The following is a 12191-nucleotide window of genomic DNA, read 5'->3' as shown; positions in this document are numbered from 1 at the left end:
TGCTATGTGCTATCCCTTCCAGCTGCAATCAATTGCTAGATGAAAGCATTTTGTTTGTTGTCTGGTTCAGAAAGATATACAGGATTCACACAAACACAGAAATTCTCCCTAATTTATATCCTATCCCATAAATCTGAACTACCACAGATGGGATTGTCCCTGGTATTAATAATCTAGATTTTCTTACACTTAAAGTACATACCCAGTGCTTCTCATTCTATTTCTTTTGGGGAATAGCATCTTTTAACTTGGCTGTTAATTGTTCAACTAAAAAGTGGGTATAATTTGCTAGAATTCTTTTACGGGTAGTATAATTCATCTCTCCAGAAGATGGAGGAGTGAGACAATCCTCAGTCATTACAGAAAAGTTTTAGAAGATCTCATTAGTTGGAATCACTTCTGGATTCCAGGAAACGTCTATGCACCAAATTCAAGTCTGTGCCATCTCACAAGTTTTTATTAAATAATATCCCACAGACATCAAAATAGTGGTATAAATGATTTTAAAAAGCAGGAGAATATGTTGTAAAGGCTACAAAAGCTGAAGCATTTTGGAATTTAGCAAGGAAATAAAAAGGTAACCATGGGGAAGACATGAGAGGCTCATAAAACTACAAATGGTATGGCAATAATAAATAAATACAGCAACCATTTTATCCATCTTTCATGATATTAGAGCATCGGGGGAGGAGTCATGCAATGAAAGCTGACAATAAAGAATGCAATAGTTCTTCACACAAGTTAGATTTCACTACACCAACATGCAGAGATGGCCAAAATCATTAAACATAGACCTACCAATGGCTATTAGTAGGGACTTCCACATGCAGAGTAACTTGTAAGAGGTGCTGGAAAACAAAAGGAAAAACCATCCTCCTCCTCACACTTTTATTGGTGCTGAAAGTGCCACTTCAAAAAAGCTTACCGTCCAAGTCCCGGACTGCAGAATCCGGGACCGGCAGCCGTGTGACACCGGAAGTTGCATCGACGTAACTTCCGGTGCTGCTTTGCCCTTCTATGGGCACCAAAAATGGCCGCCGCCAGCTTCAAAAGTCACTTGTAGGCATGTCAGGAAGCGCGTCAATGGAACTTCCGGTGTCGCTCCGCCCATCTATGGGCACCAAAAATGGCCTGCGCTGACACCGGAAGTCGCGTCTATGCACTTCCAGACATGCGTAGATGCGACTTTTGAAGCCGGCGGTGGCCATTTTTGGTGCCCATAGAAGGGCAAATCGGAAAGAAAAAAAATGGTCGCCGGTAGGAGAAAATAATGGAGAAAAACGGGAGACGAAGTGATACGGGGGACCACCGGGAAAAGGTAAGTAAAAACGGGGGTTTCCCGGGGAAAACAGGGTACTTGGCAGCTATGAAAAAGACGGTGCCATCAGCTGATTGGCCCTGTCAGCAATCCCCATTTGCCAGGGAAGAATCGGGGAAGCTTTTTAAATTCCTGGTTTGTCCTTTGCAGCCATGTTTTCACCTGCTGCACACCTGAAACTATATGTGACTAGAGCTGGGCCAGAGGCTCCTAAAGAAGAGAGTTGGACAGGGAGTATAAGACAAAGGTTACCAATGCGGCACCTGTGGGCGCCCCTACGCCCCACATACAACGCCAAAAGGGTCACCCTATCCCTCTGAAATCAGACTTGAAAGCTTTCTATTGCAGCTTAACTCAATGCAGCTTACATGTAAAATAGGAACAGCCAAAAGCACAGAGGGAGGAATCAATCAATAAAAAGCAATTAAACATTAATAGAATTAAAGCTATACAAGCATTTCCCACACACACACACACACACACACACACACACACACACACACACACACTTAAGTGTGATCGACTTGCGCGCAACCACATATATGCATGGCACCAGGAAATAAATAAATAGTTCAATTCCAACCTGGAAATGGCAGGAGAGAGATGGAAAGTCCTTGTGACTCGTGAGGAGACACACACACACACACACCGCCGGCTTTGCTTGGGCTGCTCAGCCTCCCCACCTAGATGCAGGCCCCAGTTTCAATTCTAGTAATGGATATCTTTGGATAAGGTATTTGGGATCTGGAGAGAGTGGCAGAGAGGATGTTTAAAGGTGCTTATAGGGCATTCCCCATTTACGTGATTTCACTTATATGCGTGGGGGTCAGGAACATAACCCTCACATAAGTGGCAGGGGTGCCTGTATAAATTTATATAAAAGCTCTATTAAAAGCATACAGATAATATAATAATAATAATAATAATAATTTATTATTTATACCCCGCCCATCTGGCCGGGTCTCCCCAGCCACTCTGGGCGGCTTCCAACAGAAAAATACAACACAATAATCTATTAAACATTAAAAGCCTCCCTGAACAGGGCTGCCTTCAGATGTCTTCTAAAAGTCTGGTAGTTGTTTTCCTCTTTGACATCTGTTGGGAGGGCGTTCCACAGGGCAGGCGCCACCACCGAGAAGGCCCTCTGCCTAGTTCCCTGCAACTTGGTTTCTCGCAACGAGGGAACCGCCAGAAGGCCCTCGGTGCTGGACCTCAGTGTCCGGGCAGAATGATGGAGGTGGAGACGCTCCTTCAGGTATACTGGACCGAGGCCATTTAGGGCTTTAAAGGTCAGCACCAACACTTTGAATTGTGCTCGGAAAGCCAATGTAGATGTTTCAATGTAGATAACCACAATAAAACAGCACAGCACTTGCTCTATCATTAAAAGCAGTCAGGTGCCCAGGCCAGTTGGAACAAGAAAGTCTTTAGTGGAAAGACAAGGAGGAGGGAGCCAGTCGGGCTTCTCCAGGGAGGGAGTTCCAGAGTCTGGAAGCAGCCAGCAAAAAGGCTTGGATGCAGTGTGTGTGTGTGTGTGTGGTGTCCAAAACCACTTATCCCATTTGCAAATGTGGCCACAGGCCACAAAAAGATTGGCCACCCCGGTATAAAAGTATGAATAATAAACAATCTGACCAAGCTGACTGAATTAAAATGAGCCAATGCTCCAATTCCATTTTGCAAATAAGCCCCTAAAAATTTGTCATACATTTTATGCATGCCTGCCTATTCCTACATACCTATGTAAGTTAAAGATTGTGAGTGACCTTCCCTGCTTAGTTGTCTGGTGGCAGATAGTTCCGTAGGCAAGCTTTCAAGTGGCTGTTTATGAGCCTAGCATAGCTCCTAACAGATGAAACTCTGCTCAGAGCAGAATCTGCTTCTAAGAAAGTCTTTTCATCTGGTTTTATAGTCTACTCAGTGCTTCTGCATTTGCTCATAGATCCCATACACAGAGCCAAATACTTAATAGGAACTTTAATTTATTATTTCAAGAGCTGAAACTCAGCACTAAAATAAAAAGTACCCTATTGCAGATTCTGATTTGAGACTCAGTTCCGTAATTCCTGATGTTGAGAACTTAGCATCCTGATATATTGTGTACATGCCACTGAGATCACTAGCAACTTGTCAACATGCAAAATGCAAGCTTGTAAGGTTGTATGATCTGCATTCTGCAAAGGTCTGAGGTACAGGGGAAGGCACTGAGAATCTCATAGAATTACATAGAATTGCAAAAAAAAACAACACCCTAGCCTAGCAGTAGTGGACTCTCCTTCACTGGAGGTTTTTAAGCAGATTCCTACGTTGTGATGGACTATGTAGGACCACTGGGACCCCTTCCAACTCTACACGTCTTGAATTAGATAGGCTTTAGATTCCTTTTGAATTACTTCTTCCAATTGTGTATCTCCTTCAAGTAAAAAGAGAGCAACAAACAATGTCCCATAAATTCATAAATCTTGTATCTAATCAAAGTTGGGGGGGAGAAGGCAGAGTGGGGAGGGAAGACACTCACCTGTCTGATCTCGTAAATTGTATTTGGCACTGATAGCGCAGTGTACCTGACAACTACAGAAAACTGTTTTGGCACCTTCTAAATCATTGCTAGTTTACTGAAGAATCCAGAGGAACTAGTCCAAAGCTCTGCTGTTTTGCTATACTGTAGTATATTCATGAATTCCATCAGGAGAGAGGAAGGAGAAGAGAGAATTTGCCATAAGCATTTATGTAGGGAGGAAAAGATGCACCCTATATTTTGGTAGGAAAAAGCATGGATGAAGTACATTTTAATTTTTTATCCCAGGTCACTGTTCACATTCCCCTGTGTAACATAAGCACATGCAGAAACCCGTTGAAGACGCATGCCTTTTATTCTATTGGTCACTCAGAAGCATGAGAATATGCCCCAGAAGAGGAAAATCTTGCTGTGCTAATAGCAAGTCTGAAAACTTCTTCAACTGATATAACAATATCAATGATATCAACAATATAGCTGATATAACAATAACAATGGGAATGCTTGCGGTGAGGGTTTTTTGGTGAAAAGAGGTGACAGTGATAGAGGTCCTTTTGGGCTCCCCCCCAACAACAACAACAACAACAACAATAAATAAAACACACAATACCAGCAGCGTTAGGAGGTTTTCTCCCTTTTTTGCTTTGTGTCCTGCCTTCACCTGTTCAAACAACAACAACACTACAGCTGTAGGTTGGCACAGATACTCGCTTTTCCTATGCTGCTAACTGCTGAATCCCAGTGGCACAAGGACTTTATCATGACTTATTTTCCATTCTCAATGATGTATTGTTTTATGGCATCAATCCAAATTGCAAAGAAATCTAAATCTATCAGCGTCATGCAATGGAGCTGAATGAAGAATATAGCCACAAAACGTAGTCTCTGGCATGCAGCGGCAATTTTAATACTATATGCATGAGCACTTATCCTTTCAATTTGGGTCATTTAAATAACAGGCCCCAGCACCCCACCTTTTACCAATCAAGACGTTAAGCAAAGGCTTCTCGGAAGATCTTGTTAAGAGTCGTGGGGTTCAACTCCAGGAATTCTGTCTTTCACATTCTAAGCAAAGCCAGATGTTTCACCTTTCCAGTAAAAAGAAGAACTCCAATTGTAAATATGCACACTTCCTTCCAACTTTTAAACTTCATTTCAGGCTTTGCAATTGTGTCTCCTTGTAAAACAGGTATCAGAACATTTCACCTTTCCTGCAATGCCAGGGGAGAAGTGACTAGAAAGTGGATGTTTTGCTGCAACAGAAGGTACTTTTGAATCCGCTCCCCAACAATCACAAAATTCCATCTTCACCTTCCAAGAATGCACATTTGTGAAAAGAACTTACACATTTGAAAAGGTCAAGCCACACCATCCTACATGCCCAAGTTAATTACTGATTAAGTTAGGAAGGGTGCATAGGAGTGCAGAATAAGCCAAAGCTATTGACATCACATAAATTAATGGCACTTACTTCCAAGCAAGTGCATGGAAGAGCTGTGGTCTTAAGAAGACTTATTGCTGCACCAAGTTCAACTTACTTTTGAGTAAGCATTTAGAAGCATGTAGGCTGAAAACAATCATTTTAATACTGAGACTAATTCTTAAAACAGTGCTCACAATGGAATACAGTACTGAGCAACTATGAAACTCTTAAAAGAACACAGAAAGCCTGTTTAGCTTTCAGACTTGCAGTCTGAAATAGTGTAATGATTACGTATTGTTCATACCATAACAACGACACCCTTAAGAAAAATCCTAACCCTTCCCATATCTACACACACCTCCAAGTCTCTGCAGAAAGCGAGACTCTGGAAGAAAGCAGGGGCTTAGAGAGCGAGCTAAGCGAGGAGGCAGGGAGGGGGACTTACCTCAAAACCTAGCCAAGTGGAAATCAGTGCAGTAATTCTGCAAGTCGGCAGAGTGCACTTTGAGAGCTAGAGTAGTGTGAAGAAGTACTGCTGGGCAGCATTGCCTGGAGGCATTGCTAATACACTGATGACTAATGACTGGGCCAGGAAGACAATGAATTTGGGGGTTGAAAACTAAGAGAAACCACGCAGTACCTTGACAAATGGGCTTTCACAATTTCATTCACTGAATAACCTTTAAGCACAAAATTGGCTCAACTTCCCTTGGGAATAACTTGACACATGTTGTTGAACAATGATATAGGTATTTTCCTTCTTTTAACAAGCCATTCTGACGCTAAATACATAAACATGATTACAGGGAATGAAACTTGGGAGTTAACTGTTCATTAGCTACGGGGAAACAAGATTTGGGATGAAAGGAACAGACAAAATTGCTCTTTCCCGATGTAGGAATAGCAAAAATAACCTTGGTTTCAAACTATGTGAATTATTACAATTGGGGGGGGGGTTGCCTGCAATGGTAGAGCAGTCTTTTTGGCAAGGGGGAGAAGATGTACAAATTTCTCAGGACCCATCAAACAACCAGTAAGGAACAAAGATATTGAGATTTTGCCTAACTGCCGAAATTCCAACAGAAGTCTAATTTTTCGACAGACCAATCACCATTAACAAATAAATCAAGTTCCATGTAAAACTTTACAACGTTGTGCCCTCCCCCAACACGCCGGAGGACAGCAGCATCTCCCTTTAGAAAGAATGCTTTTTTGTTGCTGCTCCTTCAATGTAAATAGCCTTCCAAGTTAAAAATAACAATTTGGGCTATTTTTACAGACAGAATAAAATATCTGAAGTGTCTCTAAATTAACAAGAGCCACTTACTTAGCCCAGACAGCATTGCCTTTAGCAGCTCCTAAAAACTTCAGAAAAATGAGATCTTAAAACAGGAAGCTTAGTAAGCTCATAAAACTGTTGTTGGAGCCAGGAACACATAGCATATTTAATCTGCAAACTGTGAGAGAGTCTACAATGATTTCAGCAAGATCTGAGGCATGCCCTCAAGGTTTGCTGGGATCTGGGATTAGGGAGTTGATAAGAACCTCAACTGCCCATGGACATGTTTTTCTTCTGCAGTTAAACACAAATGCAGAGAGACGTTTGACTGCTGCTTGGCGTTACTGCTCAAGTTATATAAAAGCTTTGCAGCTCCTTTTGCTGTCAATATATCAAAGTTGAAAAAAAATCATCAAAGTGTGAAATTTCATTTAAAGTCTTTGCCAGTCTACAGCTCTATTTCACAGACCTATCAAATAAAAGTAAAGATGGGAAAATACACAGAGAAAACTTGAAAAAAAAGTTTTACAGCATGCCCCCAATTTTTTTTTGTTTATTCCATCTCCCTTTATTTTATTTTATTTTAAGCTGGCTGGAACAAATCAATTCCAATGTAGACAAGCAAGCAAAGGAAGGTTGAAGGTGTATGTTTTGGAAATACTGATTAAAAGGCTCCTTGAAATAATTATTAGAGCTGAGCCTTTTGTAAAACAAGAACAAAAGGTTTATTGAGTGAATTTAGCATCTCACTTCCTTACTGCAAACTGATCAAATGAAATATGTCTTGACTTCTTCAAAAAAAAATCAAATAAACTGAAGAATATGAGGACCAGTCTTAGGAATGCCTTCTTCAAAGTATTTCTTTAGTTTAGGGGATTTACCACAATTGCATATATAGTAGAAAACTCTGACTTTTGAGATAATCTGCTATAGTCTAAAAGCATTAACATTCCAGTACTAAGGTCTTCCTGAGGATTTCATGACTCATTGATTCACTCTTGCTCCAAGTCTGCTTCTTCTTAGTACATTACTGTCTGCTCACGCTGGAGTGCAGGCAACAATGGCCATTAAACCGTTTCCTTTCATAACTCTCTGGCCTCCTCCTTACCAGTTTAATAAGCATCAGATGCTTTACGCCGAAGCGAAATTGTAGGAAAGTTTTCTAAAATGTCTTTAAACATCAAATAAACACCTTTCCAGAGCTTAAATAAGACAGTGGTGCATGAAAGTAATTACAAATGATTTGCAAGTAAGAAAGAGATGACTTTAGTACTCTTAAAAGTCCTATAAAAGGTAATTAATAATTACAGCAAAGAAAGTCACCCTTACTACATTGAAATCAATGAAAGCGAGTTACTGCCTTCAATAATACAAAGCTGGACCTCTCCCCACATAAATTTGAAACTTTTAAACTTTCAAAGCTACGTCACGTTTCCAGCAGAACCAGAGCTCAACATTTTGCATATAGAAAAATACCATATGAAAATAATGCAAGGTGCCTGGAACGTAACTACAAAGCATTTATATTTCAAAAGACTTTGCAGTTTCAACAAACTTCTGTTTGGTGTTGGGTACAAGTTTTGCATTTTTAGTCAAGACAATATATGCAATGTCTTTTTTGATTCAGTATCTCTTATGCAGATAAAAGCTTTAGCAAACAAAGTTTCACTGATGAACATGAGAAGTGATGCGACGTAAAATTATGAACACATGCGCACATACACCCTTGCTCTAGCTTTGATTTTTTTTTTTCTTTGAAGAATTAGATTCACTAACCCATCATCGTTCCATCTTTCCTGATTTCCAGCACCCTGATCCTAAACATAATTGCTTCAAAGTATATTCTATCTAACTGATTTCATTGGAATTTATTTCCTAGTAAGGGTGTCTTACAAACACAGTGTAATAATCAAGTAAACTGCATCCTTCTATACACACTTGCTTCATCTATAGTCCCATTGATCTCAGTAGGACTTGCTTCTGAACAAACATGCAGAGAATGGAAGCTGTTTTGTTCTAGCAAAAGCTAACCAACTGCCTCTTACAGCCAATTTCATGTAACTTAATGTTTGTTTTAATAAGGCTGAAAAATAACTATCTACAAGTTATCTACCAGTATGTTGCAAGCAATATCTCATAAATAAATTCTTGAAATACGTTATACAGTTTACACTACTAAAGTCATTCATGGTTAGTTTTTTTTTAACAGATAACCTCAACTCAGCTACAGTAAGGAGCTCAGTAGTATTTCAAATTTTCATAATTCTTTACATTTTAAACACTGCATCCTTCTTTCAAAATAATCTTTGAGATATGCAATTAATAAACTGTCAGATCCCAATTAATTTTTAATAAAGAGCCTAAAGGAAACAATTATAGGCATCGATCACTGATACACCATTCCAAATCAAGGGTGCAACTGCATAAATGCACTGAACAGTTAAAGGCTACTTATGAGTAATTTTAGGGTATAATCTAGACAGAGAAGACAACCCATTCTTTCCTTCCTAATCTACTCCCTTCAAACACAAGCTTGGTTCCTCAGTGTTCACTTGCACCCAAGTATTTGTGTTGCCGTTTTAGAATCATATGGACACAGAGAAAGGCACAGAATGCCCCGATATAATTAAAAGAACCACATATTCAAAAGAGCTGGGAAACAGACGAGTTTTTTTTTCTGTGACCCATACAAATAAAACAAAAAGTGCAGGTTCAAACATCAAAATAGAAAATGCCTGGTTGTTGTTGTTGTTGTTTTTAAAAAAAGTTTAATGCCTTCCAAAGAGAAATAAGTTAACAACGTATGCTCGCCAGCTAGCTAATGCTGACCTCTCTTAGGCACCCTGCTTGCTAACTTGCCACCTATAACTTGGCCTTAAAAAGGCTCTGCTAGGCTGGGATGAAAATGGCCCATCATTTCAAACTGAACTGGCAGCTGGAAAATGTGGAACAGCTGGCAGAGAACAGCAAGAATTCTTTTTTACATAAATATCTCTACATATGAACTGGCAAAAGGCCACAAACACCAGACCCCAAGGATGGAATCAACATGATACACCAGAGGATTGAAATAATTTGGGGTAGGGGGGGTTAGCTTTTTAAACCCTTTTTCCCACATGGTGCTTGCAGCCGGCAAACCCCAAGTGGCAGCCCCCCCTCCCAATCACAAAAGCTGCAACTGTGAACAACCCAAAAGAAGGGTTGGGCTGACATAAGAAAACAGATACTTTCCAGGAGCCTTTTAGGGTCCCTTTGATGTGTTTACTTGCCCCAAGAGTCTAATCCAAATTGCTTTGCCTGCCACTATTTACTCTGCCTCTTTTTCCAAGCTCTCTCTCTAGCCCTTTTCCAAGTTTGAGAAAGTTAACTGCTGGGTGTGATTCACATAGCTGTCCGGTCAAGAAGTCCTCGCCATCCAGAGAATGAAGTTTTGGCAGAAGCAGCCAAAATGTAAGGAAAGGAGAAATCTGCACAACAGAAAAATACTCAGATCCAGGGAGCATTTGGGTTGCATCTTGCCAGATTATTACAAAAGTGTGTCAGCTAACAATGGAAATTCAAATATCTGTGCCAAAATCAGCTAACCAACCTTCAGGTTGCCACGGGACCCTTCTCTCAAACTGTGAAAGTTTCGCTTTTAACTCTTAGGTTTTTTAAAACTGGAAGCTTTGCTCCCATCTTCCCTTCAACACCCCCTCCCTTTTTCCCAGGACCTTCCAAGCAAATGAATCACTCCAAAAAGAGAGAGAAGAGACTGAAAAGGCACCCTTCCTAACACTACAAATAACAGCAGAAGGTTGTGTACAGTACCACATCCGATCACTTGCTTCCACCCTTCCAGATGTGGCAAACTTCCAGCCACCACAGAAACTGCTGGCAAGAAAGTAAACGCTATTTCCACCCCGCTCTCTCTCTTTCCTCCCGCCCCTTGGAAGAGGCCAAGCAGCTGCTGGAAGCCTGCAAAATGTGCAGCAGTTCAACTGAACTGCGGGACATTAAGCCTGCAAATGCTTTCCGAGTCAAGAGAACGAGAATGGGGGAGGAGAGGCCCACGCGCCCCGCGCTTTTGGCGCCTTCGCCGGCTCCAGCCGACCCAGGCTTGCTCCGGGACAAGCCCCTGCAAGAGTGCAAGCTGAGGAGCGACTCGCAAGGAAGCGCGCCATGCCTGACGAGTTCAACTTCCCAAAGAGCCCTTGGGGGCTCCCGAACTCTCCATCCTGCCGGCCTCCCAATCCTCCGGACTCAGAGGAAGAGGGATCGAGGGCAGAAAAGCGAAGCTTTTTTTCCCTCCCTCCCGAAAGGAGGGGAGAAAAAAGAAATCCCACTCCAACTTTCTTTTTCGCACGGCCAGCGCACTGCAAGTTAAACAAGAACTTTCCCCCTCTTCTCTCTCTTTTTACACGCGCGCGCGCGCACATCCACCCACCCATCCGAAAACCACGGGAACTGCTTACCTGCTGCCGCCGCCGCTTCCACTGGGGTCGGGAGCAGCCCGCGAGTTCCCCATAGGCGAAGATCGGGGCCCTCGACGGCTGCGTCGCGCAAGGCGATCGCTGGCTCCTCTGCGGCCAACTTAGCAGCGCCGGTCCCCGAGGATGAATGAGGGCATTTTGCTTCTGTTTTGGAGGGACGGGTTGGGGGAGGGGGAGGAGCAGGAGGGCTCGGGGTGTGTTTTGGGTTCTTTTTATATGTCTGCCTTTCTTTTACACATACGCAAACACACACACACTCACAGAGCGCTCGCCCTCCCGTTTGGGGTTTGCGTTCATGCGCGCGCGCTTATTTCTCTTTCTCCGCCGAGACCTTCCAGCGGTTCCTCGGACCCCCCCCCCCCCCCGGCTGTAATCCGATCCCTTCTGACTCACGGAGTAGCCCTGAGTGACATTTCTCCGGTTTAACAACAACAACAACAACCGCAACAACCCGAAAAAAGGAGGAAAGTCCGCCGCCAATTCGCAAATCACAAACTTGCACGCAAAGGGAGGAAAAAGAGCGCTTCGGCCGCTACCACTTCCTCCTCCTCCTCCCTGTGGTTGCGCTTTTCTTTTCTTTCTTTCCCCCTTCTCTGATTTCGTTCCTTTCTCTGTCTCAATCCATGAAGGAAGGGGAAAGGAAAACATGCAACTCTCATAACTCACGTGTTCCGAAAAGTTGCCCAGAGTCTGCCGCTTCCTTTGCCTCCTCCCTTCCTTCTATCGTCCAAGTTTTGCAGATGTTGCCGGGCTGTCCGGCTCCTTCGCCGCTGCCCCACTCGCTCGCCTGCCTGCCTGCCTGCCTCCCTCTCTCCTTCCCTCCGCCGCCCTTCTCCTCCCCCTCTGAGTGTTTTAGGGGAGGCGATCTGCCAGGAGAAAGACAGACATACAGAGAGCAATTCTGCTGCTTTCGAGCGCGCTGGAGCGGCAGCTCGCGCAACTTTCCTCTTTGCGCGCGCCTCTCCACGTGGAGCGGGGCTGGCAGAAAAAGGGGGGTCCTTCCTTCCCCGGGGATTTTTAAGCGCTTAAGCCTGCTTAGCCAACCTCGGGGACGGGGAGGGCCTCTCTCTGCTTTAAAGGAGACCAGAGCGAAAGCTGCTGGGGCACCACTGAAGAACCCTTTCCGATGATTCAAAAGCGTAAACAAAACAAAAAGGGCGCGAGGGATGAATGGCGGGAAC

General features: G+C 43.0%; 1 protein-coding gene across 2 annotated transcripts in view; it reads right to left on the bottom strand.

Moving 5' to 3' along the window:
- Nucleotides 1-11987, bottom strand: part of GLI3 (GLI family zinc finger 3) — a 251261-nt gene extending 239274 nt beyond the window's left edge. For both annotated transcript variants that reach the window (XM_035129597.2, XM_035129598.2), the window contains exon 1: nt 11677-11987. The gene's annotated coding sequence lies outside the window, so the exon portion shown is untranslated. The remainder of the gene's footprint in view (nt 1-11676) is intronic.
- Nucleotides 11988-12191: the final 204 nt, after the last annotated feature.

Source organism: Zootoca vivipara, chromosome 12, assembly GCF_963506605.1.
Source record: "Zootoca vivipara chromosome 12, rZooViv1.1, whole genome shotgun sequence".
Taxonomy (NCBI): Eukaryota; Metazoa; Chordata; class Lepidosauria; order Squamata; family Lacertidae; genus Zootoca; species Zootoca vivipara.
Note: the sequence above shows the minus strand (reverse complement) of the source record. Positions and strands in the feature narration are given on the sequence as shown.